The sequence below is a fragment of the Callithrix jacchus genome, chromosome X (genome assembly GCF_049354715.1).
Source record: "Callithrix jacchus isolate 240 chromosome X, calJac240_pri, whole genome shotgun sequence".
Classification (NCBI taxonomy): Eukaryota; Metazoa; Chordata; class Mammalia; order Primates; family Cebidae; genus Callithrix; species Callithrix jacchus.
In genome coordinates this window covers 27110536-27135042 of record NC_133524.1, presented here as the reverse complement: position 1 = coordinate 27135042, position 24507 = coordinate 27110536, and positions in this window count along the sequence as shown.

The following is a 24507-nucleotide window of genomic DNA, read 5'->3' as shown; positions in this document are numbered from 1 at the left end:
TTGTGTGTCTCTTTGATTTCTTTCTTCAGTGTTTTATCTCTTTATTATAATGATACTTCACTTATTTGATTAATTCCTAAGTATTTGTTATATTTGCAGCTATTGTAAAGGATATTGCTTTCTTGATATCCTTTTCAGATTGTTTGCTGTTGGCATACATATATGCTACTGATTTTTGTGTGTTGACTTCATATGCAGCAACCTTACTGAATTGGTTTATCAGTTCTAATAGTTTTGGTATATTATTTAAGGTTTTCTGAATGTAAGATCATATCATCTGTAAACAAGGATAATTTCATTTCTTTCTTTCCAGTTTGGATGTCCTTTATATCATTCTTTTGTCTGATTGCTTTAGCTAGGACGTTTATTACTATATAGAATAACTGTGATGAAAGTGGGCATCCTTGTCATGTTCCAGATCTTAGAGGAAAGGGTTTCAGTGTTTTCCTATTTAGTATGATGCTACCTGTGATTCTCTTGTATATGACTTTTATTATGTTAAGGTATGTTACTTTTTTACCCAGTGTTTTGAGAGTCTTTGTCATGAAGGGATGTTGAAATGTATCAAATGTCTTTTCAGCATCAATTGAAATGATCATATAATTTTTGTTCTTCATTTTCTTTACATCATGTTTTACATTAATTGATTTGTGTATGTTGAACCATCCTTCCATCTCTGAAATAAATCCTGTTTATTCGTGATGAATGACCTTTTTCATGTGTTGTTGAATTCAATATGGTTGTATTTGTTGAGGATTTTTTACATCAATATTCACATGGATATTGGCCTATAGTTTTCTTTTTTTCTTTTCTTCTTTTTTTTTTTTTGATGTATCTTTGGTTTTGATATTAGGGTAATACTGGTCTTGTAGAGTTTGGAAATATTCCCTCCTCCTGTTTTTTGAAATCATTTGAGTAGGATTAATATTAGTTATTCTATAGGATTTGGTAGAATTCAACATTGAAGCCATTGGGTACAGGGCTATTCTTTGCTGGGAGACTTTTTATTGTGCCTTTGATCTTGCTATTTGTTATTGTTCTGTTCAAGTTTTGAATTTTTTTTCATGGTTTACTATTGGTAGATTGCATATGTCTAGGAATATATTAATTTCTCCAAGATTTTCCAGTCTAATACCATGTAGTTGCTCATAATAACCACTAATGACCCTTTGAATTTCTTCAGTATCCAAAGTAATGTCTCCTTTTATAGCTCTGATATTACTTATTTGGGCCTTGTCTTTTTTCCTTAGTCTGGCTGAAGAGGTTATTTTCTTTTGTTGATCTTTTGTATGGTTTTCTTCATTTCAAATTCATTGATTTCTGTTCTAGTTTTTGTTACTGCTTTTCTTCTGCTAATTTTAGGTTAGATTTGCTCTTGCTTTCTAGTTCTTTAATGTATATCATTAGGTTGTTTTCTGTAGTTTTTCCTCTTTTTTGATGTAAGCACTTCTAGCTATAAATTTCCCTCTTAGTATTGATTTCAACATATCCCATAGGTTTTGGTATATTTTGTTTCCATTATCATTTGTTTCAAGAAATTTTTCGATTTTCTTTTTAATTTCTTCATTGACTCACTGGTTACTCAGGAGCATATGGTTTCATTTCCATGTATTTATATAGTTTCCAAAATTCCTCTTGTTATTCATTTCTAGTTTTATTTTATTGTGGTCAAAAAAGATGATTTCAATGTTTTTGAATGTTTTAAGACTTGTTTGGTCACCTGACATATGGTTTATCCCTATGAACAATTCACGTTCTAAGCAAAAGATGTATATTCTGTAGCTGTTGGGTAAAACGTTCTGTACCTGTTAGGTCCATAAGGTCCATAGTGCAGATTAAATCCAGTGTTTCTTTGTTGATTTTCTGTCTGGAAGATCTGACCAATGGTGAAAGTGGGTTGTTGAAGTCTCCAGCTATTATTATATTGGAGTCGATCTCTCTCTTTCTCTGTCTCTGTCTCTCTCAGTCTAATAACATTTGCTTTATATATCTAGATGTTCCAGTGTAGAGAGAATGTATATTTGCAACTGATATATCTTCTTGCTGAATTGACCCCTTGGACATATTTTGTGATCTCTATTGTCTCTTCTGATAGTTTTTTTCTAGAAATCTATTATGTCTGAGATAAGTATAGCTACTTCTCTTTTTGTTTTCCATTGGCATAGAATATCTTTTTTATTCCTTTATTTTCAGTCTATGTGTATCTTTATAGGAGAAGTATGTTTCTTATAGTCAACAGATGATTGGTTCTTTCCTTTTTTTAAAAAATCCATTCAGCCATTCTGTATTTCAATTAAAGTTCAGTTTATTTACATTAAATGTTATTATTGATAACTAAGGACTTATTCCTGCCATTTTGTTATTTATTTTGTTTTTTTTCTTCCTTCTTTCCATTTTTCCTTTTCAGTGATAGTGATTTTCTCTGGCTGTATGCTTGATATCTTGCTTTTCTCTTTTTGTTTATCTGTTGAATGTTATTTAATTTGAGGTTACCATGAGGCTTGCCAATACTATCTTGTAACACATTACTTTAAGCTGATAACAACTTAGGACTCTTTGCATAAATAAACAAAAATAAAACTAGGAAAAACTCTATCCCTTAACTTTGTATCCAGTCTTTAACTTTCTGTGATTCTATTCATGTGTTTTTGTACTATGTCTGAAAAGTTATTGCAATCTTTTAGTAATTTTCCTCGAGATATGAATAGTTTACATCACAAAATTAGTGTTATAATGGTCTAGTCTGTGTTTTTCTGTGTACTTACTATTGAGTTTTGTACCTTCAGAGGATTTCTTATTGCTCATTAACATTCTTTTCTTTCTGTCCAAAGTACTCCCTGTAGCATTTCTTGTAGGACAGGTCTGGTGTGGATATAATCCATCATTGTTCGGGAAAGTCTAGTTTTCCTTTATGCTTAAAGGATATTTTCAGTAGATATACTATTCTAGGGGGACAGTGTTTTGTTTCCCTCAGTAATTTAAATATGTCACCCCACTATCTCCTAGCCTGTAAAGTTTCCAATGAAAAGTCTGTTGCCAAATGTATTGGTGGTTTATTGTATTTTATTTGTTTCTTTTCTCTTGCTGCTTTAGGATCCTTTCTTTATCCATGAGCTTTGGAAATTTGATTATTAAATGCCTTGAAGTTGTCTTTTCTGGATTAAAAATGCTTGGTGCCCTATCATTTCCTTGGATTTGGATGTTGATATCTTACTCTATGTTTGGGAAATTCTGTTATTATTCTTTTGAATAAACTTTCTACTCCTATCCCTTTCTCTGCCTCCTCTGGCTATTTCCTAGATCTTGTAGGTGTGCACATCACTGTTTTTGATTCTTTTCTCTTTTATCTCCTTTGTGTATTTTCAAATACCTTGTCTTCAAGCTCACTAATTCTTATGCTTGATCAATTCCACTATTAGGAGACTTTGATGCATTCTTCCACATGTCAATTGCATTTTTTAATCTCAAAAATTTCTGTTTGATTTTTATAAAATTATTTCAATCTCTTCATTAGATTTATCTGATATAATTCTAAGTTCCCTCTCTGTGTTATCCTGATTTTCTTTGAGTTTCCTCAATGCAGGTATTTTTAGTTCTCTGTCTGAAAATTCACATATCTCTACTATTTCAGGACTGGGACCTGGTGAGTTATTTAGTTCATTTGGTTAGGTCATGATTTCCTGGCTGGTCTTGATATTTGAGGATGTTCCTCCATGTGTGGGCATTGAAGAATTAGGTATTCATTGTAATCTTTGCAGTCTTGGCTTGTTTATACCCTTCCTTCTTGGGAAGGCTTCCAGGCATTTGAAAGGACTTGGATGTTGTGATGTAAGTCACATCTGCATTAGTTACCCTAAGCCCAGTAGCACTGTGATTCTTGCAGACTAATAGAGGTACTGCCTTGATGGTCTTAACTAAGATCTGGAAGAATTCTCTGGGACTGTGTTGGGCCAGGCCTGAAGACAACAAAGCCCTGGGTCTCACCCAAGGCCCTCTGTAACTACTACCTGGCTTCCACTTATGCTTGCTCAAGTCCCTGGGACTGTACAATCAGCAGGTCGCAAAACCAGCCATGCTTGGTTCTTCCCTTTAGGGTGGCAAATTCCCACAGGCCCCAGACAGATCCAGAGGTGCTGTCCAGAAGCCAGGGACAGGAGTCAAAAATATTAGAAGTCTACCTGGTGTACTATTATACTGTGGCTCAAATAGCACTCAAACCATGAGACACAGTCTATCCCACTCATCTCCCTGCCTTTTCACAGGCAGAAAAGCCTCACATCGTGGATACCACCACCATAGGCCCATTAGGGGTACTGCCAGGCTACCATTGATATTCCTTTAAGGCCCAAGGTCTTTTCAGTCAGTTTGCAGTGAGTGTTGCCTAGCCTGGGATTCATTGTTCAGGGCGGTGCATCCCTTTTGGTCCCTGGCAAGTCCAGAAATGCTGTTCAACATCTAAGGCCTAGAATCAGAGACCTCAAGAACCTGCTTGCTTTTCTCCACCCTTGTGGCCGAGGTGGGACCTAAGGTGCCAAACAAAGTCCCCTTTACTTTCCCCTCCAATTTTCTCTAGCAGATGGTGTCTCTTTCTGTAGCCATCACAGCTGGGTATGTGCTGAGTCTGACCTAAAGCCAGCAAGTCTCAGTCTCACCCAAGTCCCATGCCATACTACCTAGGTATTCCTGCTGGTTATTCAGGGCCCCAGTTCCATCCTGGAACTGTGTTCTTCCCTTCAAGGCAGCAGGTTCCCTTTGAGTTTCCTCAGTGCAGGTATTTCCACACATAGGGTGTGTCTAGAAGTGTTATCCAGAAGCTAGGGCTTAGAAAGGCCTTGCAACTCTGCATGGTGCCTTATCCTGTTATGGCTAAGATGGTCTCCAAGATGCAAGACAAAATCCTCTTTCTTCTTCCTTCTCCTCTTCATAACCAGAAGGCAGAGTCTCTTTTGGAGCCATAGTCTGTGCAGCCTGGGGTTGGGGAAGGGGTGGCATAAGGATTCCTTTAGTTGTACCAGCTGGTGTCTCAGTAGGTTTTATAACCCCCAAGTCCAATGGCTGTGAATGCAGTTCAGCACTAGAACTTGCCTAAGAGTTGCAGGCCTTGTGACCTTGACTGTCTTTCAAGTTTATTTATTAGGATATCTGAAATAGAATAAGAATATTACAATTTCCAAAAAATAAATTTTATACTTTTTGTTAAAATATATAATATTTCTGTTTCATTTGGAAACTATTATGCTGTTGGGAGTTCTTGCAGAATCAAAAGCAGGTGCCAATTACAAAATCAGATGCTTCCGAGAATCGAACAGGCACCAATCAATGCTGAGGAAATTTGGTCATCCTTAATAGTTTCATGACAGGAGATGTAATTGATGTTTATGTTTCAGACATAACTACCCCATCAAACCCAGAATGTTTAAGATGCTAATAAAACCATCTGGAAACTTTATGTACTTATTAGTAAAGTGCAGATTTTGCCCTTTTAGTTTAAATATAATAATTTAGATATTTGTTTTAGGGAGAATGTATAAGAACAGAAGGTGCTGTTCACACTTCAGATTTAGAAAGTAACCTAAATTAAAAGTAGAACTATGTCAAACAAACTGCATTTCACAGAAACCACAACTGACTGACAGTGACAAGGAAGCAGATACTTGGACTGGGGAGAAGATGATTAGGAATAATGCCAAAATATATAGTACATACTGTGAACAAATATATTTGATTAATAGACTTTAGGTTGCAAAATGCCGAAGAAATAGACAATGAAAATGTAAACACTAACTAGAATTTGTGCTTGGTTCCTTTCTATATAAAGATTAATGAAATTATATGAATCAGAATGAAGTAATAACTTTCATAAACTGTTTAAGGAAAGAGATCAAGATTATTCTTTTTGAATACATGGAAGTATTCAAGATGGAAAAATATGTTTTTACATCATCCTTAAATATGATCTGTTAGACTAGTAGTTACATGTTTGGATAGAGGCTTCAGTGGTCTATGACAAAAAAGTCAAACATTACAATAAAAATGATTTTACTTTTAACAATAGGGATAAAGAAAACCAAGAATAAAAACTATTAAATAATCACTTAAAAAAACACACAAGACCAAGCAACAACAACAACAAAAATCTGGTGATGTTTTTCTTTAATACATATCCAAGTAAAACAGAAACAAGTAAAATCTTTTGGTTTTCAGCATAACAATACTTTAAATTAATCTTGTCTTATGTTTGAAGATGTTAAGGAAAATAACAAGAAAAACCAGGAATGATCATTTTTTGAAATGTGGACAGTTCATTTCCCTCCCTGGAAGAGAGAAGATCTTAGAAATTTGGAAGTAAATTTTATATATACATACATATACATATGTAAATATGTATTTAAATATTTATATATAGATGTATACCTAAATCTATGCCTATGCAAAAGTCATACGGAAGTTGGAATAGTTTGAGTTTGCGTATAAGCCAAATGTAAATAAGCAAAGAAAAAATCCTTGGCATTTTCTGAAGTCTTTAGGCAAAAGGGAAAGAAAAGTAGAGTCACACATTCTTTAACATTTAATTACTTTTGTTTCCAATCAGAAGAATTCTAATATGAAGAAGAAAGTTCTGAGGGGAAGTATTTATAACTGTCATCAGTGTTTTCTACAGTATTAGAGAGAGAAGGGGATAAGAGACACAAAAGAATTATCCAATCATCAACCAAAGTGGCAGCTCCAGTGTTATTTTAGATGTACAAGAAACTATTATTCATTATCTTGACATAAGAGACTGAAGAGAAAGGTTAGAGAGTGTAATAATGCTCCTTAGTAGAAAAGAAATACCTTTCGATCCCAATTATGCAGTATAATCATCAGAAAAAGCAAAAATTTCCATGGGAATTAATTTTGCCAATTATTGTTGTTTCTATACAGTGGACTCAAAGGCACATAGTTATTCTCATGAAAGTGTGTAACAAAATTTTTTATATCAAACAATTTATAATATCTGGCCCCATAGAGTTGCTATGATGATTAAATTAGCAAAATGTCTAGGAGTGACTGGCAGAGAGTAAGTACTCATGTCAGCATGTATATTGAATATATATTTTTAAAAGTCAGTAACCAATAGGTGCATTTGTAACAAAATCAGACAACCAGCTACTACTTCATTAAAGTCCCATGAATGTTTTGTATTCATATAAACCAGTATATTCAAAACTACACCAATGGCACAAACTTTGGTTTTAAGAGAAAAACAGTTGGGTTTGTCACCTTAATTTTGTTGGTTATTTATCTATTTTAATGGGTTTCATACATTGAACATTGTTTTTCGTGATAGCAACAACTTTCCATTTTCAGTATGTTTAAGAAATGCAAACAAATATTTAAAAATAAGGAAATGAGGCATGGATGGTATGTAGGTATGATAAATGTAGGTATGACCAAAACAGTACATATAAAGCTAACATTTTGAACTATACTAGTATAAATAAATAACTATATTTTTCTTTCTTTAAACCATCATTTCAGTTATATTTATCAACTTTTAAATCAATTGTCTGTCATGAATTATGAAACCATATGGCACTTGGGAATAATTTATCTAACATATGATATCTGAGACCTTTATGGAAAAGTTACAAAATGATAAATGATATGAAAGAACATAAAAATTATCTGAGCGAATGTAGCGTGTTGCCATGATTATTAATGAAAAAATATTGTGAAGATGGTAATTCTCCCCAAATCATCTATTAAATCAATGGAATTAAAATTGACAAAAACTCCCATCTCCTTTTACATAGAACGAGATAAATATATCTAAACATCACAGCAAAAACAAGTAGAGGTTACCTTTTACATCAACATTCATAGTAATTTTAACACATTTGAGCTTGAACCTTTTCTCCTTACCTTATGGGCTCCAGTGTGGAAACTATATCATCCCAGAAAAAATAAAACCCTGAAGCTCAACAGAAACTATAAACCTAGTGCCTTAGCTTCATGCAGCAGGATATAAAAGAGCACATTACTAGGAAATCAAGAAAAACAAGGAGCTCAGTGACTTGCTCAGAGAATCTGACAGATACAATCATTAGTATTATCACACAATTCTATTTTCAATTAAATCAAATGAGAAGGATAGCCTGAAAGCTGAGTGGGATGAGCACAATTATTACAAGCTTTGAATAAATTGTACAAAAAGCCAATAATGCTATGAAAAGTTTATCATCAAGACTGAAGAAAAATGAACTAAGTAAAGCTTCTTTATTGGGAAAACCAACCTATGAAACATTGTCAAAAGACACAACTCAAAATGAAACAATGGTAACAAACATTAATTGATATATTAAAATATGTACCAAACTTGGGAGATTCAACTCTCAAAAGAATATTCCTTATTAAGTTTAACCAAAGAAACTAAGTTCTTTGTTTTATCTGATGCAAAGCAAAACCCCAAAACATATTTATTTGCATAGTTTGTTTCTTTAAGATCTGTTGCATTCAATTGTAATTATATAATATAAATGTGTGTGTGTATACACACACATTCATATTCAAACCAAATATGGCTTAGAATATTAACAATCACTAGTAGATAGGTACCATGAAAAACCTACTTTAAAAGGCAACTTGTGTCATATTATACAAACATTTTTTAATATAGTATATCTTTTCCTTCTTTTGCTTATAGAATTGTTGACTACACATACATCTGAAATTGAATATAATAAAATTTTTAAATGATGTAATAAATTAACTTTAATATTGATGCAGAAAATGTATATGCATTTTAATATTAACATAAAACAACATATATGATTCAGAATGGTTCAGAGAGCCATCACATAGGCCCGTGATCAGATATGCATGTATGTTTTTACTTCTAAAATGTACATAAAATAAAAATTTCCAGTTTGACTATAATTATATGCACAGTTCAGTGGTATTAAGTACATTCACATTGTAATCTAAGTACTAAGTTTTTGATAGAGGTAACCATATCAATCATTGGAAAAAGAATGGTCTATTAATGGTGCTGGTACCATTGATTTTCTACATGAAAACAAAATAATTTCTTTCTTATATAATAAATGAAACTAAATCTTGTGTGACTTAAAGATCCGAATGCAAAAAGCAAATTTTTCACATTGTTAATGAAAAGAAAATACAGAATATCTTTATGACTTCATATAATGAAAGGACGTATTAGACAAAATACAAAAAACACAAACTTGAAATCAAAATATAGATGAATTTGGCTACCATATGAAAAACAAAATTGTCTGCATCAAAGATAACCATCCACTAGAGAACAAGCAAAATCACAGTCTAAGGAACTCTTTTAACAGTATGAATAGTTGAAAAAGATTATGTTATATATCAATAACTGACAAAAATTACAACAACCCATTTTTTAAAATGGGCAGAATAGGAAATCACTATTTTGGATGGCTGGCATATAGGTATTTATTTTATTATAACATGCATGATCATTTCTGTCTTTTTAAGATGTTTTCATAAATATTCACACAAGAGATAATCATAATGACAGAATGATAGATAATGGGCAAGAAAATAAAAGCAGTGAACAAATTGCATCCAATTAACAGTATTTTAGAAGAAGAATATATAACTTGATTAGAAAAAATTATTAATAAAACGAATGAACAAATTAGTGAATGAAATGGGGAGGAAAGAAGGAAGGAAGGCGGGAGGAAAGGAAGGAAGGAAGTAGGAAGGTAGGTAGGTAGGTAGGTTGGTCGGTCCTGGACTGGAAGAATAGGATCTCTTGATTGAAAGGGCTTAATAGCCATCTGAAAACAAATTTTAAAGCCCCATCCAAACAAAATCAATGTAAGATTTTATGTAAAATATGTGAAATCTCAGAAGTTATTAAAAAATGAAGAGCTTATGTAAAAAAGATGAAGAATCAGAATGGCATTAGTCTTAACACCATTAAAAAATTGAAGACAACAGAACAATGTCTTTAAAATAATAAATCTATTTTAATTTGTGAATTTTTTACTCAAGATTAACTATAATTTAATATTTCTAGAGCTGGGTGATGATATAAGTAATTGAACTTTTATATTTTCTTTTCCTTTTTAAATGTTCAATATTTTTCCTTATAGACCAGGCTATTTTAAGAGAAAAATTAAAATGAATTATATTTATATAACATGTAAATAAAACCTTACTGAACTGACTATGAATATAGAAAACATAAAAAGTTCTAGATACATGCTGGAGAAATATTCAGTAGCTAATAAAATACAAATATAAATTGCTCCATTATTTCCTTTCCTAAGACAAGTAAACTTGAATTTGAGTATAGACTTAGTTTTGATAGGAAGTGGAATTGATTTTATATATGAAAAACACCTGTTACAAAATGTTTCTTTGTAGGAGACCATAACATACTGAATGAACAATCAGTTATAACAAATATGAAGTGATTTTGCTCTGACAGTTTTTACCATGACCTGGAAGAAAAATAGATTTACCAATAAAATACAGTCAGCATATTTCAAAGGATGTGCTTGAGGATGCCTGGTTTAAGAAAAGTGGGCATGTGTAAATACAAAGTAGGAAGAACATATATAGAAATAATGAAGGGACCGGTTGACCTTGCTGTTTGGATTTAAAGGAACCTCCCCAACTTCTCTTAATAGCTCCTATAACTATTAGGTTGTTAAATAATTTGAATACCAATAGGTCTCAAACTCAATTCTCCTTAAATGGTTTTTGGATATGTTTTTTGCAGGGGGTGGGGTATTCAACAGGTATTTTGGAATAATGAATATAACTTATGCTACTAATATCACACTAGGCATTTTTCTTAGAAGAGTGAGATATATTAAGTAACTGATAAACTGAAAATCAGATAAATTTTATAAAATAAGAGATTTGTGAAGGAGGCATTTAAAAGAGGTTCCTAGAACCTGAAAAATCAAAATTTTATTTGCTTTTCCTCTATTGCCTGTCACTGGGGTGATAGAATTTACAGGCTACTAGGAATAAATAAAACCTAGGCTCTGCTGGGGTGCAAACCAAGAAGACAAGAAAACTGATCTAGTTTTTTACTTTCATTCCGAATCCTTTGGTTTGGATGTACATCTTGAGAACCAGGGACAAAGGAACATGATCATATTTTTATACAGAAGAATATATGTTACAGAATAGACATGAAAACTATGGTAAAGAACAATCATGAGGAAGAACTTTTCATTACAGATACTAAGACATTATATAAAGTCAATTATTTCAAGCCAGTTCGGCATCACTTTATAGGGTCAAATATCCAAAAATATCCAGCCAGCTGAGTTTCTCTTTTTTTAATCATGGAAGCAATAGGATTTACCATAAGTGCCATAGAGAAGACCTTCATTTATGCTATTTGACCAGACCCAGGTTACAAAGCCACCATTGCACCACTGCCCAACAAATAACACTACTGTCAATTCGTATGATCTTCCAGTGTGTTTGCAGCAAACTTTTTTTCTCCTTGAGCTTGAGGACCTTCTCTGCTTGTAAGAACTGAGTATCTCTTAACAGGAATGAGGATATATTAAGCACTTATTAAGTTTATATTTTTCACAATGCAGAAAAAGACTAAGCAGGGGAAGGAAATAAAGAAATGTATTATTTAAGAACACAATATGTAACAAAGCTAGTAGTTCAATTCAGTAGTAAAGTTGATAGTAATGAATAGTGGGGACATAATGTAAAATATATCTGAAAGAAAATAAAAGGGGGCCTCCTTTGCACATCATAAGTTAACATTGATTCCAGATGGGTGATAAATTTAAATGTAAAAATAAAACAAGAAAAATCATCAAAGCATCTCAAAATCTTCTTGTGAAAGCAATGGCAGAGAAGACTTTAGTCACTTTTAATCATGACTGAAAGTCAAAACTGTATTAAAGAAAATATAAAAGTATTTTTAAAAATTTAAGTACTACAAAAGATATAAGCCAAGCTAATTCACAAGTATTAGAACAAAAAAGACAACGTAACACAATTAATAACTAGTTAAATTCTATGAAATAGTAAATGCTCTAACAAATTGTTGAGAAAAAACGTAATTTATTAGAAAATAATGTAAATGGACATTTCACAGAGATGCAATTCCAAAAAGTCAACAGCCATACGAAGTGATCCTCAAATTTACCAGTAGTCAGAGAATTACCAATTAGAGTAACAATAAAATACCATTCTACCTATTAGAATGGCTAAAATTCAAAAGGGTTATAATATCTACTATTGATGATGACTGAGGAAAGAGATACTTTCATAATTGGTAGTAAAACTGTAATGCATTAAAGGCTTTTTGAAAGCAACTTGCCGACGCATATTAAAATTGGAAATATGTATGCCCACTCCTAGAAATCCATCCCATAGAAATAAACACACGTTAAGGACAGATGCATAGAGCTATTTATTGCTGCAATTCTTTGGGCAAAAAAAAAAAAAACCTAGGAAAAAAGTAAATCTGTTGTCATTAGAAAAATATTAAGATTAATCATGGCACATCCATAATATCAGTCATTATATTGCTGCTTAAAATAGTGAATTAGAACTTAGTTGAGTTGGATGCTTTCCATGAGTTTTTTGGTTGCTTAAAACCATTCATTGCAAAAATGGACTAGTTGTTCAGCTATGTGACAGACACTTTTGTGCCTGACTTTTTTGTGGTTCTTGAGCTTTCTGTTGGGTACCTACTAAATTGCATCCTCTTTTCTGTGATGTTTTCATTTACTCTACTGATTCTTTTCTCAGTTCTGCTCTCTTCATTATTTCATACTGATCCCCTCTTCCCTGAGTTCTTATATTTCTGCTTTGGGTCTTCTGTCAGAAAGCTGAATTTTCTTAAACATTCACTACAAAATATTTGGTCATGCTTAATTTCTGCTCTATGGCAACACGTATCTAGTGAGTGTTTTTATAAGTCAATGGATGGTGATACTCTTGATTTTATTGTTTGTTTGTTTATTTATTTATTTTGAGACACGGTCTCACTCTGTTGCCCAGGCTGGAGTGTAGTGGTGCTATCTTGGCTCACTGCAACCTCTGCCTCCCGGGTTCAAGTGATTCTTGTGCATTAGCCTCCTGAGTAGGTGGGATTATAGCCATGCACCACCACACCCAACTAACTTTTTTGTATTTTTCAGTAGAGATGGGGTTTCACCATGTTGTCCATGCTGGTCTCGAACTCCTGACCTCAGGCAATTTGCCCCCCTTGGCCTCCCAAAGTGCTAGTATTATAGGCGTGAGCCACCGAGCCCATCCTTGATTTTATAGTTTAATCATGTCTTTACACATTGGTTGCATTTGTTTTCTTTTAATGGTAACTTTTTGAAAAATGGGATTTTTCCCAGGCAAGGTGACTCACACCTGTAATCCCAGCACTTTGGGAGGCAGAGGCGGGTGAATCACCTGAGGTCAGGAGTTCAAGAAAACCCTAGCCAACATGTTGAAAACCAATCTCTGCTAAAAATACCAAAATTAGCCGGGAGTTGTAGCCGGTGCATGTAATCCCAGCTACTTGGGAAGTAGAGCCTGGAGAATTGCTTGAACCTGGAAGGCAGAGGCTGCAGTGAGTCGAGATTATGCCACTGCACTCCAGCCTGAGTAATAGAGTAAGACTCCATCTCAAAGAAAAAGAAAAGAAAAAAAGAAAAATGGGATTTTCACGAACTGGGTATTTGCAAGAGATTTCTGTATTTTGGAAGGCCACAGTGGAGAGTTTCCTTAGTAACTGTTTCACGACAGAAAGACCTTCCTCTTTCCAGTTTCTATCAAGACTTCCCTGAACATTCCTCATAGACTCCATTGCATCTGTTGCTCTAAAATGGACTGGATTGACAGTGTGTTTTTGTGTCAGAAGGGAGGCACAATAATGAGAGTGTGTGTTGGGGGTGAGCATGCATACACATGTGCATAATTATGCTGCCACCCAGCACATACACAGACAACACACATATACACTGCCTTCCCCTTGCCCTCAAACACATATTTTGACACACTGTTTTTCAGGTAGGCAATATTGATTTTGCCTCTCAGGGAGTGTTCCATGCCTTCAGGGAGTATACTTAAGGATATATGGTTTTGCTGGCACCTTCTGGGATGTGTTGCAGCTGGGGTTATAATACTTAGATCTATCCTTGACTTCCCTCCTTTCTTCCCTGCTTTCCAGTTTTAGCATCCCACAAAAATATCTTCAAGTTTGCTTCCGAGTTTTGTAGAAAATAGAATTTATGTTTTCTGTTTTGCTTTTCTCCTGCTGGATGGTTTCCTGAAGGAGAATGGGAGTGTTGTCTTAATCAAACATATTCATACCAGAAATCAGTGTTTATTTTTAATCTATGTGTTATTCACTATATTATTCTTTATATGTTCTTACATATTCTAGTTATGTAATAATAGCATTTTAAAAAAGGGAGCTCGATATGGTTTTGCTTTGTGTCCCCATCCAAATTTCATGTTTAATTGTAATCCTCAATGTTGGAGGAGGGACCTGCTGGGAGGTGTTTTGCTCACAGGTGCAGGTTTCCTTTTTGCTGTTTTCATGATAGTGGGTGAGTTCTTGTGAGATCTGGTTGTTTAAAATCATGTAGCACTTTCCTCTTTACTTTCTTCCTCCTGCTCCACTATGTGAAGAGGGTGCTTGCTTCCCCTTTGCCCTTTTGCAGTGATTGTAAGTTTCCCAGGACCTCCCCAACCATGCTTTCTGTACAACCAACAAAAATGTGAGTTTATTAAACCTCTTTTTTTTCATAAATTACCCAGTCTCAGGTAGTTCTTTATAACAGTGTGAGAATAAAATAATACAGAAAATTGGTACCAGAGAAATGGGGCATTGCTATAAAGATACCTGAATATGTGGAAGCAGCTTTGGAACTGGGTAACAGGCAGAGGTTGGAATAGTTTGGAGAGCTCAGAAGAAGACAAGATCTTTCTACAGACCTATTAAATGGTTGTGGCCAAAAGACAGACAGTGATGTAGACAATGAAGTCCAGGCTTAGGTACTCTCAGATGGAAATGAGAAATGTATTGGAAACTGGAGCCAGGATCACTCTAGCTATGCTTTATAAAAGAGACTGGCAGCATTGTGCCCCTGCCCTAGAGATCAGTGGAACTTTGAACTTGAAATAGATGAGTTAGGGTAGCTGGCAGAAGAAATTTCAAAGCAGTAAAGCACTCAGGATGTAACATGGCTGTTTCTAAAAAGCCTACACTAATTTGCATAAACAAAAATGACCTGAAGCTAGACCTTATATTTAAAAGGGAAGCAGAGCATAAAAATTTAGACAATTTGCTGCCAGACCATGTAATAGAAAAGAAAAATCTATTTTCTTAGGAAGAATTCAAGGCTGCAGAAATTTGCATAAGTAAAAAGAAACCAAATATTAGTAACCAACACAATGGGGAAAATGTCTCCAGGGCTTTTCAGAGACTTTTGCAGCAGCCCCTCCCATCACAATCCTGAAGCCCTAAGAGAGAAAAATGTGTGTGGACTAGGACCAGGGCCCTGCTGCTCTGTGCAGTCTCAGGATATGGCAACCTGCATCCCAGCCACTGATGCCCCATCTGTGGCTAAAGGGGGCCAAGGTACAGCTTGGGCTGTTGCTTTGGAGGTTGCAAGCCCCAAACCTTAGCAACCTCTATATGGTGTTGGACCTGCAGATGCACAGAAGATAAGACTTGAAGCTTGGGAGCCTCTGGCTAGATTTCAGAGGATGTGTGGAAATGCCTGCATGTCCAGGCAGAAGTCTGTTGCAGGAGCATAGCCCTCGTGGAGAACTTCTACTAGGGCAGTGTGGAGGTGAAATATAGGGTTGGAGCCCCCATACAGAGTCCCCATTGGGGTACTGCCTAGTGGAGTGGTAAGAAGAGGGCTACCATCCTCCAGAACCCAGAATGGTAGATCCTCTGACAGCTTTCACTGTGCACCTGGAAAAGCTGCAGGCATTCTCTGCCAGCTCATGAAAGCAGCTGTGGGGGCTATACCCTGCAAAGACACAGGAGTGGGGCTGCCCAAGGCCTTGGGAGCCCACCCCTTACATCAGCATGCCCTGGATGTGAGACATGGAGTCAAAAGAGATTACTTAGGAGCTATAAGATTTAATGACTGCCCTGCTAGGTTTTGGCCTTGCATGGAGCCTTGGTTTTGGCCAATTTCTCCCTTTTGGAATGGTAGCTTTTACCCAGTGCCTGTACCCCTATTGTATATTGGAAGTGAATAACTTGTTTTTTATTTTACTGGCTCATAGGCAGGAGGAACTTGCCTTGTTGTAGATGAGACTTGGGACTTGGGCTTTTGAGTGAATGCTGAAATGAGTTAAGATTTTGGGGTACTGTTGGAAAGGCATGATTGGTTTTGAAATGTGAGAAGGACATGAGATTTGAGAAGGGCCAGGGGTGGAATGATATGGTTAGACTGTATGTCTCCACTCAAATCTCATGTTGAATTGTAATCCCCAATATTGGGACAGAGACCTGGTGGGAGGTAATTGGATCATAGGGGTAGATTTCCCCCTTGTTCTCATGATAGTGAGTGAGTTTTCATGAGATCTTGTTTAAAAGTATGTAGCACATCCCCGTTCACTCTCTTTCTCCTGCTCCACCATTTGAAGAAGGTGGTTGCTTCTTCTTTGGCCTTCAGCCATGATTTTTTTTTTATTGGATTTTAGGTTTTGGGGTACATGAGCAGAGCATGCAAGACAGTTGCGTAGGTACACACATGGCAGTGTCCTTGCTTTCCTTCTCCCCTTCACCCACATTTGGCATTTCTCCCCAGGCTATCCCTCCCCACCTCCCCCTCCCACTGGCCCTCCCCTTTTCCCCCCAATAGACCACAGTGTTTAGTACTCCCCTTTCTGTGTCCATGTGTTCTCATTTTTCATCACCCGCTTATGAGTGAGAATATGCGGTGTTTCATTTTCTGTTCTTGTGTCAGTTTGCTGAGGATGATGTTCTCCAGATTCATCCATGTCCCTACAAACAACACAAACTCATCATTTCTGATTGCTGCATAATATTCCATGGTGTATATGTGCCACATTTTTCCAATCCAATCTGTTATCAATGGGCATTTGGGTTGATTCCAGGTCTTTGCTATTGTAAACAGTGCTGCAATGAACATTCGTGTACATGTGTTCTTATAGTAGAACGATTTATAGTCTTTTGGATATATACCCAGTAATGGGATTGCTGGGTCAAATGGAATTTCTATTTCTAAGGCCTTGAGGAATCGCCACACTGTCTTGCACAATGGTTGAACTAATTTACACTCCCACCAACAGTGTAAAAGTGTTCCTTTTTCTCCACATCCTCTCCAGCATCTGTTGTCTCCAGATTTTTTAATGATCGCCATTCTAACTGGCGTGAGATGGTATCTCAATGTGGTTTTGATTTGCATCTCTCTGATGACCAGTGACGATGAGCATTTTTTCATATGACTGTTGGCCTCATATATGTCTTCTTTCGTAAAGTGTTCATATCCTTTGCCCACTTTTGAATGGGCTTGTTTGTTTTTTTCCTGTAAATCTGTTTGAGTTCTTTGTAAATTCTGGATATCAGCCCTTTGTCAGATGGGTAAACTGCAAAAATTTTTTCCCATTCTGTTGCTTGCCAATTCACTCTAGTGACTGGTTCTTTTGCTGTGCAGAAGCTGTGGAGTTTCATTAGGTCCCATTTGTCTATTTTGGCTTTTGTTGCCAATGCTTTTGGTGTTTTGTTCATGAAGTCCTTGCCTACTCCTATGTCCTGGATAGTTTTGCCTAGATTTCCTTCTAGGGTTTTTATTGTGCCAGGTCTTATGTTTAAGTCTTTAATCCATCTGGAGTTAATTTTAGTGTAAGGTGTCAGGAAGGGGTCCAGTTTCTGCTTTCTGCACATGGCTAGCCAGTTTTCCCAACACCATTTGTTAAACAGGGAATCGTTTCCCCATTGCTTGTTTTTGTCAGGTTTATCAAAGATTGTATAGTTGTAGATATGTTGTGTTGCCTCCGGTGCCTCTGTTTTGTTCCATTGGTCTATATCTCTGTTTTGGTACCAGTACCATGCTGTTTTAATTACTGTAGCCTTGTAGTATAGTTTGAAATCCGGTAGTGTGATGCCCCCCGCTGTGTTCTTTTTGCTTAGAATTGACTTGGCTATGTGGGCTCTTTTGGTTCCATATGAAGTTTATGGTGGTTTTTTCCAGTTCTGTGAAGAAAGTCAATGGTAGCTTGATGGGGATAGCATTGATTCTGTAAATTACTTTGGGCAGTATAGCCATTTTCACGATATTAATTCTTCCTAACCATGAACATGGAATGTTTCTCCATCTGTTTATGTCCTCTCTGATTTCTTTGAGCAGTTGTTTGTAGTTCTCCTTGAAGAGGTCCCTTACGTTCCTTGTGAGTTGTATTCCAAGGTATTTTATTCTATTTGTAGCAATTGCGAATGGCAGTTCATTCTTGATTTGGCTTTCTTTAAGTCTGTTATTGGTGTAGACGAATGCTTGTGATTTTTGCACATTGATTTTATATCCTGAGACTTTGCTGAAGTTGCTTATCTGTTTCAGAGTTTTTGGGCTGAGGCGATGGGGTCTTCTAGGTATACTATCATGTCGTCTGCAAATAGAGACAATTTGGCTTCCACCTTTCCTATTTGAATACCCTTTATTTCTTTTTCTTGCCTGATTGCTCTGGCTAGAACTTCCGGTACTATGTTGAATAGGAGTGGTGAAAGAGGGCATCCTTGTCTAGTGCCAGATTTCAAAGGGAATGCTTCCAGTTTTTGCCCATTCAGTATGATATTGGCTGTTGGTTTGTCATAAATAGCTTTTATTACTTTGAGATATGTTCCATCGATACTGAGTTTATTGAGGGTTTTTAGCATAAAGGGCTGTTGAATTTTGTCAAATGCCTTCTCTGCGTCAATTGAGATAATCATGTGGTTTTTGTCCTTGGTTCTGTTTATGTGGTGAATTACGTTGATAGACTTGCGTATGTTGAACCAGCCTTGCATCCCCGGGATGAATTCTACTTGATCATGATGAATAAGTTTTTTGATTTGCTGTTGCAATCGGCTTGCCAATATTTTATTGAAGATTTTTGCATCTATGTTCATCATGGATATTGGCCTGAAGTTTTCTTTTCTTGTTGGGTCTCTGCCGGGTTTTGGTATCAGAATGATGTTGGTCTCATAAAATGATTTGGGAAGGCTTCCCTCTTTTTGAATTGTTTGAAATAATTTTAGAAGGAATGGTACCAGCTCTTCTTTGTGTGTCTGGTAAAATTCGGCTGTGAATCCGTCTGGACCTGGGCTTTTTTTGAGTGGAAGGCTCTTAATTGCTGCCTCGACTTCTGACCTTGTTATTGGTCTATTCATAGTTTCAGCTTCCTCCTGGTTTAGGCTTGGGAGGACACAGGAGTCCAGGAATTTGCCCATTTCTTCCAGGTTTACTAGTTTATGTGCATAGAGTTGTTTGTAATATTCTCTGATGATGGTTTTAATTTCTTTGGAGTCTGTGGTGATTTCCCCTTTATCATTTTTTATTGCATCTATTTGGTTGTTCTCTCTTTTATTTTTAATCAATCTGGCTAGTGGTCTGTCTATTTTGTTGATCTTTTCAAAAAACCAGCTCTTGGATTTATTGATTTTTTTGAAGGGTTTTTCGTGTCTCAATCTCCTTCAGTTCTGCTCTGATCTTAGTTATTTCTTGTCTTCTGCTGGGTTTTGAGTTTTTTTGATCTTGCTCCTCTAGCTCTTTCAATTTTGACGATAGGGTGTCAATTTTGGATCTCTCCATTCTCCTCATATGGGCACTTATTGCTATATACCTTCCTCTAGAGACTGCTTTAAATGTGTCCCAGAGGTTCTGGCATGTTGTGTCTTCGTTCTCATTGGTTTCAAAGAACTTCTTTATTTCAGTCTTCATTTCATTGTTTACCCAGTCAACATTCAAGATCCAGTTGTTCAGTTTCCATGAAGCTGTGCGGTTCTGGATTGGTTTCTGTATTCTGAGTTCTAACTTGATTGCACTATGATCTGAGAGGCTGTTTGTTATGATTTCAGTTGTTTTGCATTTGTTGAGCAGTGCTTTACTTCCAATTATGTGGTCAATTTTAGAGTAGGTGTGATGTGGTGCTGAGATGAATGTGTATTCTGTGGATTTGGTGTGGAGAGTTCTGTAAATGTCTATCAGATTTGCTTGCTCCATGTCTGAGTTCAAGCCCTGGATATCCTTGTTGGTTTTCTGTCTGGTTGATCTGTCTAATATTGACAGTGGAGTGTTAAAGTCTCCCACTATTATTGTGTGGGAGTCTAAGTCTCTTTGTAAGTCATTAAGAACTTGCCTTATATATCTGGGTGCTCCGCATTGGGTCCATATATGTTCAGGATCGTTAGCTCTTCTTGTTGTATTGATCCTTTTACCATTATATAATGGCCTTCTTTGTCTCTTTTGATCTTTGTTGTTTTAAACTCTTTTATCAGAGATGAGAATTGCAACTCCTGCTTTTTTTTTTGCTCTCCATTTGCTTGGTAAACCTTCCTCCATCCCTTTATTTTGAGCCTTTGTGTATCCTTGCATGTGAGATGGGTTTCCTGGATACAGCACACTGATGGGTTTTGGATTTTTATCCAATTTTCCAGTCTGTGTCTTTTGTTTGGTGCATTTAGTCCATTTACATTTAGGGTTAATATTGTTATGTGTGAATTTGATACTGCCATTTTGATGCTAAGTGGCTGTTTCGCCTGTTAGTTTTTGTAGATTCTTCATTATGTTGATGTTCTTTAGCATTTAGTGTGATTTTGGAATGGCTGGTACTGGTTGTTCCTTTCTGTGTGTAGTGCCTCTTTTAGGAGCTCTTGTAAAGCAGGCCTGGTGGTGACAAAATCTCTGAATACTTGCTTGTTCGCAAAGGATTTTATTTTTCCTTCACTTCCGAAGCTCAGTTTGGCTGGATATGAAATTCTGGGTTGAAAGTTCTTTTCTTTAAGAATGTTGAATATTGGCCCCCACTCTCTTCTGGCTTGTAGTGTTTCTGCCGAGAGATCTGCTGTGAGTCTGATGGGCTTCCCTTTGTGGGTGACCTGACCTTTCTCTCTGGCTGCCCTTAGTATTTTCTCCTTTATTTCAACCTTGTTGAATCTGATGATTATGTGCCTTGGGGTTGCTCTTCTTGCGAAATATCTTTGTGGTGTTCTCTGTATTTCCTACATTTGAGTGTTGGCCTGTCTTGCTAGGTGGGGGAAATTTTCCTGGATGATGTCCTGAAGAGTATTTTCCAGCTTGGATTCATTCTCTTCGTCCCCTTCTGGTACCCCTAACAAACGTAGGTTAGGTCTTTTCACATAGTCCCACACTGCTTGAAGACTTTGTTCATTCCTTTTTGCGCTTTTTTCTCTGATCTTGGTTTCTCGTTTTATTTCATTGAGTTGGTCTTCAACTTCAGATATTCTTTCTTCTGCTTGGTCAATTCGGCTATTGAAACTTGTGCATGCTTCGCGAAGTTCTCGTATTGTGTTTTTCAGCTCCTTTAATTCATTCATATTCCTCTCTAATTTATCCATTCTTGTTATCATTTCCACATATATTTTTTCAAGTTCCTTAGTTTCTTTGCATTGATTTAATACATGTTCTTTTAGCTCACAAAAGTTTCTCATTATCCACCTTCTGAAGTAGACTTCTGCCATGATTTTAAGTTTCCTGAGGTTTTCCTAACCATGTTTCCTTTACAGCTTGTGGAACTGTGAGTTGATGAAACCTATTTTCTTCATATATTACTCAATCTCAGGTAGTTCTCTATAGCAATGCAAGAATAAACTCATACTGTGCTTATGTTAAAGGGATAATTATAATCTAATTAAAACATTAGGTTTAATTTCCCTCATCTAAGAAAAGAGGAAATGAAATAATATTTGAACATTGTCTACTCTATTAGGATATAATAAACCATACTACCGTATTTTAAAAAACTCAAGACCTCAGTGTATTAGCATTAAAAATGTTTATTTTTTGCACACATTTTATGACCAACACTGCTCCAAAACATATCTGAAAGAACCAGGTGGATGAAGGGTCTGCTAACTTGCAGCTGCACTAAAGGTAATGCTGGCCATTCATTGTTACTATAGGAGGGGGAAATGAACTGGATATTTGCATGTGGTATTTGAACAGGCTTGGAAGTGGGAAATATCACTTTTAGACTTCTGCCACCATTCGTCTCTCTAACACACAGTATTGTGGAATGCTGAGAAATGTAGCATTCCTGTGTACTTAGAAAAAGAAAATGAACATGGATTTGATGAACATATAGCATGATCTCAGCCATAGCCATCATGGTAGTATTATCTTTGCTATATTATTGCTATTCAGTCTTCATAAAAACAGTATGATAGTAACTATGATTCATGGATGAGGAAGCGGAGACTCAGAGACTTAGCTTAATTTACTTGAAGTTAAACAGCAAGTAGATGGAAATATGGAGTTCATTACTTAATAAGCACACAAACACATATACACACAAATATACAGACATGGATGTAATTTGGATAGAGTTTAAAAACAATGACTTGATTTGACTGATTTCACATCTTAGACCCTCCATTGAGTATATTAACTATTAATTCAAATAGTTATTCTTTTTAAAAAATCCTAAAATGACTATAACCTGAAAATAAAACTCCAGCCTCAATTTTTAGAATTAGGACAAATGGAAATGTCTGATTAGCATTGTTACCTACATATCAGCAATAATATGAAGAATCATAGTTTTTAGTTATTCTTACCTGTTCTTTCCACTTTGGTAGTCAAAAAAATCTTGGAATTTTGACAACCTTCATCACATTTCTATTCTTTCCATTGCCAAAGTTTGAACAAAGCAATATACATGCCTACTTCTTGCACCTTTTGAATTGTAATGTCTTAACTTATTATTTAGTGTTTTAGATGTTACAGATGTCTATTTAACTGCCTGAACAATTTAGAGAATAATTAGTAATTAAACAATATTTCTTATGACAATAGTAATGCTTGCAAAGCAGTAAAACAAAATGAGGTATCTGATGAAATTTGTGATTTAACAAATATGCTTTAAAATAGTAACATAAAATCATATGGGCCCGGCGCGGTGGCTCATGCCTGTAATCCCATTACTTTGGGAGGCCGAGGCGGGTGGATCGTGAGGTCAAGAGATCGATACCATCATGGTCGACATGGTGAAACCCTGTCTCTACTAAAAAAAAAAAAAATACAAAAAATTAGCTGGGCACAGTGGCGTGTGAGTGTAATCCCAGCTACTCAGGAGGCTGAGGCAGGAGAATTGCCTGAACCCAGGAGGCGGAGGTTGTGGTGAGCCGAGATCGCGCCATTGCACTCCAGCCTGGGTGACAAGAGTGAAACTCCATCTTAAAAAATAATAATAATAATAATAATATTCATCAGTAAAAATCTCTGGGCATTTCAGGACTATATAACCCAAAAGAAAAAGTAGAATTTATGTACATAGTCATTACTTTTGCTCCACATTGAAAGATTATTTAACATCAATTTTTTTAACCCAACCACTGACTTCACAGTCCAGAAGTATAGTTTATAAATGCTTGTCCTGAGTTTTTTTACTGAATTTTTGCCATTACCTAACATTCCTTATTTTAGAGAATACAACAAGGAGGCGATTTGAAGTGTGTCTCCTTGTTAATACCTTTAAGGTCCCTGTTCACTTCTCACATTCTATGGACTTTATTGTTCTTATAAGTTAAAGGTGTTCATTTGTTCCACATAGTATTATTTATTTTTTCTGTTATCTGGCTTGGAAGGATAATGTGATGAGCCAATCAAGTTAATATTCTGTTTAAAGAATTGATAGAAATCTCATGCAAAAATAACCAGTTTCCAAGAGCATGTGATTTAACACAATAATAGCAACTATATTTCAACATATGATGCTATTATTCTGTTAATTTGCCTGTCTTTAAACATTCATTGAGTATAGATAATATGCCTTATGCTGTCTTGCACACTGGGAATAGAGATATTTTCAAAAGATAATGTGTGTTGTTTAATCTTATTTGAATGTTTAAGCTAAGTATCAATATATTAAAATCTATTGGGAGCATTGTTAATTATTTTGCAAGATAATTTAGTGGAATTCTAATTTGTGGTATTTTTGTCATTTTCACAATATCCTAGCAAAGACTACAAAATAGAAGACAGTAATTCATTATTTCTTTTATTACCTCAGCCATTTAATGATTTTTACTTCCAGCTAAATAATCAGGTAAAAAATTTAACTCAATCACTTGTAAGTATAATTATTTTAGTCTGCATAAATAAATTTTGGATTATATGTGTGGGATGATCTGACTTAAAATAAATTATATAGCCACATAATATTCAGCACAACACTTTAATTTTATAAAATACAGTGTGCCATATCATTTTAAAGATTTTTGTTAAGAAATTTACTTACTCTTAGTTTTCTGTAATTAATTACAGAAAGTTCCCTCAGCTATAC